Source organism: Columba livia, chromosome 30 (genome assembly GCF_036013475.1).
Source record: "Columba livia isolate bColLiv1 breed racing homer chromosome 30, bColLiv1.pat.W.v2, whole genome shotgun sequence".
Lineage (NCBI taxonomy): Eukaryota > Metazoa > Chordata > Aves > Columbiformes > Columbidae > Columba > Columba livia.
Window position 1 is genome coordinate 1,192,217 of NC_088631.1, and position 8,741 is coordinate 1,200,957.

Consider the following 8,741-nt stretch of genomic DNA (forward strand, 5'->3'; position numbering starts at 1 on the left):
TCTGTATCTGGGTGGGGGCGTGGTGATTGGGGGGTGACCCAACATCTGGTTGGGGGTGGGGGGCAGCATGGGGGGTGAGGTCATGGGGGGTGACCCAATATATGGGTGGGGGTGTAAATATTGGGGGGATCATTGTGGGGAGGGGGGAGGTGGGTGGCACAACATCTGGATGAGGGTGTCTGTATCTGGGTGGGGGTGTGGTCATGGGGGGGTGACCACAACATCTGGATGGGGGTGTCATTGTCTGGGGCAGCAGGGGGGGGTCGGGGTATTGGACCCACATCGGGGGGGGAGGGGAAGGGGGCATAAGGATGTGGACAGGATGTCCAACATCTGGACAGTGGTAGCCAACATCTGGGTGTGGACCAGGTGTCTGGGTTGATTCTACGGGGGGGGGTGGGGTGGGGGGTGGGGGGGTTGTGAGCATCTGGATTAGAATGTGGGACACCACTACATCTGGATGAGGGTTATGACATCTGGGTGGGGATAAGGGGGTGGGCTGTGGGCAAAACATCTGGTAGATGAGCTTGGGTGTGTTATCAACATCTGGAATATGCTTTAAAATGTGGGTGGGCATTGGGGGTGCGTGGGGTTCAACATCTGGGGTACAGCTCAGTTGTTGGGGAAAGGTCCGAACAGCTGGAATGTAAGCTGAAGCATCTGGATGGGGCAAAGTAACGGTGGGGTTGGGGGAATGAGGGGGGGGGGGAGGGGGGAGGGTGTGGGGCTGAACATCTGGATGATTGGGCCATGTCAGGATGGGTACACAATTAGCCAAACATCTGGATGGTGCTCCTAGAGGACTGCGTCCTACATACAGATGGGAATCAACATCTGGATAGCTAACCCACATAAAACAAGAACACTGTTCTTTGCATGAGGGTGAAAACATCTGGACTGGTATGCAACATCTGTATATTGAGGCTCCCTGGTTCGAACCCCAATATCTGGATGGGATCTCAACATCGGCTTATCAACATCTGTGTGGAGATACACATCTGGATTTTGAATCTCGCCGTTTTGGACACCCCAACATCTGGTTGGTTCGAACCACATCACTTTGAGTGCCTTAAACATCTGGATAGCGGCGGCTCATCTGGATCAGGACCCCAACATTTGTTTGGGCGGTGACCTCCTGTCCAGCTGCTGACCCCACATCTGGAGGGGACCCAGGCGTCCGGGCGGTGCCTCCTGTCCCCAAGTGCCCTAAATAAATTGTTGACACCAGTGGTTGACACCCCAGCCATGGGGAAGGGACCCAGGCGTCCGGGGGAGATGCGGGTGGCCCTGGGTGGGAGAGGTGGCACCCATGGGTCACAGTGTGGAGCACCCATGGGTGACGGTGCCATGTCCCAGGTGACAGTACCATGTCCCTGCTGCCACCCCCAGCACCCATGGGTGACAACACAAGGTCCTTGGTGGCTCTGCCAGCACCCATGGGTGACAGGGACAGTCCTGGGTGTCACTCCAGCACCCACGGGTGCTGGTGCAAGCTAGGGGTGACAGTGTCAGCACCCATGGGTGACAGTGACAGCCCCAGTGTCACCAGGACTCTTTCCCCAGTGCCACCCATGGGTGACAGTGACAGCCCCAGTGTCACCCATGGGTGACAGTGTCAGTCCCCAGTGTCACCAGTGCCGTGTCCCCAATGCCACCCATGGGTGACAGTGACAGCCACAGTGTCACCAGTGCCATGTCCCCAGTGCCACCCGTGGGTGACAGTGACAACCCCAGTGCCACCCACGGGTGACAGTGACAGCCCCAGTGCCACCAGTACCGTTTCCCAATGCCACCCACGGGTGACAGTGACAGTCCCCAGTGTCACCAGTGCCGTGTCCCCAGTGCCACCCATGGGTGACAGTGACAGTCCCCAGTGTCACCAGTGCCATGTCCCCAGTGCCACCCACGGGTGACAGTGACAGCCCCAGTGTCACCAGTGCCATGTCCCCAGTGCCACCCATGGGTGACAATGGCAGCCCCAGTGTCACCAGTGCCATGTCCCCAGTGCCACCCACGGGTGACAGTGACAGCCCCAGTGTCACCCATGGGTGACAGTGACAGTCCCCAGTGTCACCAGTGCCATGTCCCCAGTGCCACCCACGGGTGACAGTGACAGTCCCCAGTGTCACCAGTGCCATGTCCCCAGTGCCACCCACGGGTGACAGTGACAGTCCCAGTGTCACCAGTGCCGTGTCCCCAGTGCCACCCATGGGTGACAGTGACAGTCCCCAGTGCCACCAGTGCCGTGTCCCCAGTGCCACCCATGGGTGACAGTGACAGTCCCCAGTGCCACCTACGGGTGACAGTGACAGTCCCAGTGCCACCAGTGCCATGACCCCAGTGCCACCCACGGGTGACAGTGACAGCCCCAGTGCCACCAGTGCCGTGTCCCCCATGCCACCCACGGGTGACAGTGACAGTCCCAGTGCCACCAGTGCATTGTCCCCAGTGCCACCCATGGGTGACAGTGACAGTCCCCAGTGCCACCAGTGCCATGTCCCCAGTGCCACCCACAGGTGACAGTGACAGTCCCCAGTGTCACCAGTGCCGTGTCCCCAGTGCCACCCATGGGTGACAGTGACAGCCCCAGTACCACCCACGGGTGACAATGTCAGTCCCCAGTGTCACCAGTGCCGTGTCCCCAGTGCCACCCATGGGTGACAATGTCAGTCCCCAGTGTCACCAGTGCCGTGTCCCCAGTACCACCCACGGGTGACAATGTCAGTCCCCAGTGTCACCAGTGCCGTGTCCCCAGTGCCACCCACGGGTGACAGTGACAGCCCCAGTGCCACCAGTGCCGTGTCCCCCATGCCACCCACGGGTGACAGTGACAGCCCCAGTGCCACCAGTGCCGTGTCCCCCATGCCACCCACGGGTGACAGTGACAGTCCCAGTGCCACCAGTGCATTGTCCCCAGTGCCACCCATGGGTGACAGTGACAGTCCCAGTGCCACCAGTGCCATGTCCCCAGTGACACCCATGGGTGACAGTGACAGTCCCCAGTGTCACCAGTGCCGTGTCCCCAGTGCCACCCATGGGTGACAGTGACAGTCCCAGTGCCACCAGTGCCATGTCCCCAGTGCCACCCATGGGTGACAGTGACAGCCCCAGTGTCACAAGTGCCACGACCCCTGTGCCACCCATGGGTGACAGTGACAGCCCCAGTGCCACCAGTGCCGTGTCCCCAATGCCATCCACGGGTGACAGTGACAGTCCCAGTGTCACCAGTACCGTGTCCCCAGGGCCACCCATGGGTGACAGTGACAGTCCCCAGTGTCACCAGTGCCATGTCCCCAGTGCCACCCATGGGTGACAGTGACAGCCCCAGTGTCACCCACGGGTGACAGTGACAGCCCCAGTGTCACAAGTGCCATGACCCCTGTGCCACCCATGGGTGACAGTGACAGCCCCAGTGCCACCAGTGCCGTGTCCCCAATGCCATCCACGGGTGACAGTGACAGCCCCAGTGTCACCAGCAGTGTCCCCAGTGCCACCCATGGGTGACAGTGACAGTCCCAGTGTCACCAGTGCCATGTCCCCAGTGCCACCCATGGGTGACAGTGACAGTCCCCAGTGTCACCAGTGACGTGTCCCCAGTGCCACCCATGGGTGACAGTGACAGTCCCCAGTGCCACCCACGGGTGACAGTGACAGCCCCAGTGTCACCAGTGCCATGTCCCCAGTGCCACCCACGGGTGACAGTGACAGCCCCAGTGCCACCAGTTACGTGTCCCCCATGCCACCCACGGGTGACAGTGACAGTTCCAGTGCCACCAGTGCATTGTCCCCAGTGCCACCCATGGGTGACAGTGACAGTCCCCAGTGCCACCAGTGCCGTGTCCCCAGTGCCACCCATGGGTGACAGTGACAGCCCCAGTGCCACCCACGGGTGACAATGTCAGTCCCCAGTGTCACCAGTGCTGTGTCCCCCATGCCACCCACGGGTGACAGTGACAACCCCTGTGCCACCCACGGGTGACAGTGTCAGTCCCCAGTGTCACCAGTGCCGTGTCCCCCATGCCACCCATGGGTGACAGTGACAGTCCCAGTGCCACCAGTGCATTGTTCCCAGTGCCACCCATGGGTGACAGTGACAGCCCCAGTGTCACCAGTGCCATGTCCCCAGTGCCACCCACGGGTGACAGTGACAGTCCCCAGTGCCACCAGTGCCATGTCCCCAGTGCCACCCACAGGTGACAGTGACAGTCCCCAGTGTCACCAGTGCCGTGTCCCCAGTGCCACCCACGGGTGACAGTGACAGCCCCAGTGTCACCAGTGCCGTGTCCCCAGTGCCACCCATGGGTGACAGTGACAGCCTCAGTGTCACCAGTGCCATGTCCCCAGTGCCACCCACGGGTGACAGTGTCAGTCCCCAGTGTCACCAGTGGCATGTCCCCAGTGCCACCCATGGGTGACAGTGACAGCCCCAGTGCCACCCATGGGTGACAGTGACAGCCCCAGTGTCACCAGTGCCATGTCCCCAGTGCCACCCATGGGTGACAGTGACAGCCTCAGTGCCACCAGTGCCGTGTCCCCAGTGCCACCCATGGGTGACAGTGACAGCCCCAGTGTCACCAGCAGTGTCCCCAGTGGGTGCTTTGGGGGTGCATGGGGGGCAGGAGGTGGGTGCTGGTGCAATGGGGGGGTCAGGGTGCTCTTAGGGGGGTGGGTGCTTTGGGGGTGCATGGGGGGGTCAGGAGGTGGGGGATGGGTGCTGGGGGGGGGGTCAGGAGGTGGGTGCTGGTGCAATGGGGGGGGTTGGAATGCCAGGTGGGGGGGGGTGGGTGTGGGGGGTGATTTGGGTGCCCCCCCTCCCCCCCCCGCCCCGTTAAGCCTCTTAAGGGGCCCCCGGCGGCTCCAGCCGGTGCCGGGGATTAACGGGGCGGGGGGGGAGGGGAGGGGACCCAGGCGTCCGGGGCTGCCCCTCCCCCACAGCGCCCGTGGGACCCAGGCGTCCGGGGCCCCTCCCCCCACCTCTCCCCGTCCCAGTTCAGCCGGTTCAACTGGTTGAACTGGGAGAAGGGGGGGGTGGGGCCCTGTGGCCACACCCTCGCCCCTCCCCCACCCAAGGGTGTCCCGGACGGCTGGGTCCCCTGGGGGATGGGGAGTGGGTGTCAGGGAGGTCCCCAGGGTGTCACCTGCTTGGGGACAGGGACACTGTGCTGTGTCCCCCCCCCATGTCCCCTGTGCCCCCTTCTTGTCCCCACCGTGTCACTCCTGTCCCCCCACATCCCTCTCATGTCTGTGTCCCCATGTCCCTCCATGTCCCCTCCATGTCCCCATCCATCCCATGTCCCCATCCCCTGCGTCCCCATGTCCCTCCATGTCACCATGTCCCTATGTTCCCATGTCCCTTCATGTCCCCATCCTGTGTCCCCATGTCCCTCTGTGTCCCCATATCCCTTAATGTCCCCATCCATCCCATGTCCCCATCCCCTGTGCCCCATGTCCCTTCATGTCCCAATCCCCTGTGTCCCCATGTCCCCATCCCTGTGTCCCCATGTCCCTCCATGTCCTCATGTCCCCATCCATCCCACGTCCCCATCCCCTGTGCCCCATGTCCCTTCATGTCCCTATCCCCTGTGTCCCCATGTCCCTCAATATCCCCATCCCCTGTGTCCCCATGTCCCTCAATATCCCCATCCCCTGTGCCCCATGTCCCTCCATGTCCCTATGTCCCCATCCCCTGTGTCCCCATGTCCTTCCATGTCCCCATCCCCTGTGCCCCATGTCCCTCCATGTCCCCATCCCTGTGTCCCCATCCCCTGTGTCCCCATCCCCTGTGTCCTCATGTCCCTCCATGTCCCCATCCCCTGTGTCCCCATGTCCTTCCATGTCCCCATCCCTGTGTCCCCATGTCCCTCCATGTCCCCATCCCCTGTGTCCCCATCCCCCGTGTCCCCATGTCCCTCCATGTCCCCATCCCTGTGTCCCCATGTCCCTCCATGTCCCCATCCCTGTGTCCCCATCCCCTGTGTCCTCATCCCTGTGTCCCCATGTCCCTCAATATCCCCATCCCCTGTGCCCCATGTCCCTCCATGTCCCCATCCCTGTGTCCCCATCCCCTGTGTCCCCATCCCCTGTGTCCTCATGTCCCTCCATGTCCCCATCCCCTGTGTCCCCATGTCCTTCCATGTCCCCATCCCTGTGTCCCCATGTCCCTCCATGTCCCCATCCCTGTGTCCCCCATCCCCTGTGTCCCCATGTCCCTCAATATCCCCATCCCCTGTGCCCCATGTCCCCATCCCTGTGTCCCCATCCCCTGTGTCCTCATCCCTGTGTCCCCATGTCCCTCCATGTCCCCATCCCTGTGTCCCCATCCCCGGTGTCCCCATCATGTCCCTTCATGTCCCCATCCATCCCATGTCCCCATCTCCCCATCCCTGTCCCTCCTGTGTCCCCACCGATGCTCCCATGTCCCCTGCATGTCCCCATCCCTCCCGCCCCCCACATGGCTGCTGTCCCCGCTGTGTCCCCCCCGTGTCCCCACCCCGTGTCCCCGCCGTGTCCCCGCCGTGTCCCCCCCGTGTCCCCGCCGTGTCCCGTGTCGGTCCCCGCGTTGCCATGGCCACTGGTGGAAAATAGGACACGGGGAGGGGCCCGAGGGGGCTGAGCGGGGACACGGGGACATGGACATGGACATGGGGGACATGGGGGGACGTGGACACGGGGGATGAGGAAACAGGGGATGGGGACATGGGGGACATGGAAACAGGGGATGGGGACATGGGGACATGGGGAATGGACATGGGGGGACATGGGGCATAAGGAAACAGAGGATGGGGACATGGGGAACATGGACATGGGGGGACATGGACATAGGGGATGGGGACACGGGGGACATGGGGGACATGGGGGGACATGGGGGATAAGGAAACAGGGGATGGGGACACAGGGGACATGGAAATAGGGGATGGGGACACGGGGACATGGGGAACACGGACATGGGGGGACACAGACACAGGGGGTGGGGACACGGGGGACATGGACATGGGGGGACATGGAAACAGGGGATGGGGACACGGGGACATGGGGACATGGACATGGGGGGATATGGGGGATAAGGAAACAGGGGATGGGGACACAGGGGACATGGAAACAGGGGATGGGGACACGGGGACATGGGGAACATGGACATGGGGGGACATAGACACAGGGGGTGGGGACACGGGGACATGGGGAATGGACATGGGGGACATGGGGGATAAGGAAACAGAGGATGGGGACATGGGGAACATGGACATGGGGGGACATGGACACAGGGGATGGGGACACGGGGACATGGACATAGGGGACATGGGGGGACATGGGGGATAAGGAAACAGGGGATGGGGACACAGGGGACATGGGGAACACGGACATGGGGGGACATAGACACAGGGGGTGGGGACACGGGGGACATGGACATGGGGGGACATGGAAACAGGGGATGGGGACACGGGGACATGGGGACATGGACATGGGGGGACATGGGGGATAAGGAAACAGGGGATGGGGACACAGGGGACATGGAAACAGGGGATGGGGACACAGGGGACATGGGGAACATGGACATGGGGGGACATGGACACAGGGGATGGGGACACGGGGACATGGACATGGGGGACACAGGGGACATGGGGAACATGGACATAGGGGGACATGGACACAGGGGGTGGGGACAAGGGGACATGGATATGGGGGAACATGGAAACAGGGGATGGGGACACAGGGACATGGGGACATGGACATGGGGGGGACAAGGGGGATAAGGAAACAGGGGATGGTGACATGGGGACATAGGGGACATGGGAGGACATGGACACAGGGGACATGGGGGATAAGGAAACAGGGGATGGGGACATGGGGGACATGGGGACATGGGGGACATGGGGGACATGGAAACAGGATGGGGACACAGGGACATGGAGGACATGGACACAGGGGACACGGGGGACACGGACATGGGGGGACATGGACATGGGGGACATGGACATGGGGGGACATGGACACAGGTGATGGGGACACGGGGACACAGGGGATGGGGACACGGGGACACAGGGGATGGGGACACAGGGACATGGGACATGCCCCCAGTACCCCCAGTGTCAGCCTGTCCTCCCAGTTTCCCCAGTATCCCCAGTGCCCCTTTGGGCTACACCCCCAGTCCAACCAGTGTCCCCAGTGTCCCTTTGAGCCCCCAGTCCCTCCCCAGTGCTCCCAGTATCCCCAGTGCCCCTTTGGGCTACACCTCCCAGTATCCCCAGTATCCCCAGTGTCCCCAGTGCCTCCCTGGGGCTCTGCTCTCCCAGTGCTCCCAGTGTCCCCAGTATCCCCAGTGCCTCCGTTGGGCTCTGCTCTCCCAGTGCTCCCAGTATCCCCAGTATCCCCAGTGACTCCCTGGGGCTCTGCTCTCCCAGTGCTCCCAGTATCCCCAGTGACTCCCTGGGGCTCTGCTCTCCCAGTATCCCCAGTATCCCCAGTGACTCCGCGGGGCTCTGCTCTCCCAGTGCTCCCAGTATCCCCAGTATCCCCAGTGACTCCGCGGGGCTCTGCTCTCCCAGTATCCCCAGTATCTCCAGTGCCTCCGCGGGGCTCTGCTCTCCCAGTGCTTCCAGTATCCCCAGTATCCCCAGTGCCTCCGCGGGGCTCTGCTCTCCCAGTGCTCCCAGTATCCCCAGTATCCCCAGTGCCTCCGCGGGGCTCTGCTCTCCCAGTGCTTCCAGTATCCCCAGTTCCCGGCCAGTCCATCCAGTATTCCC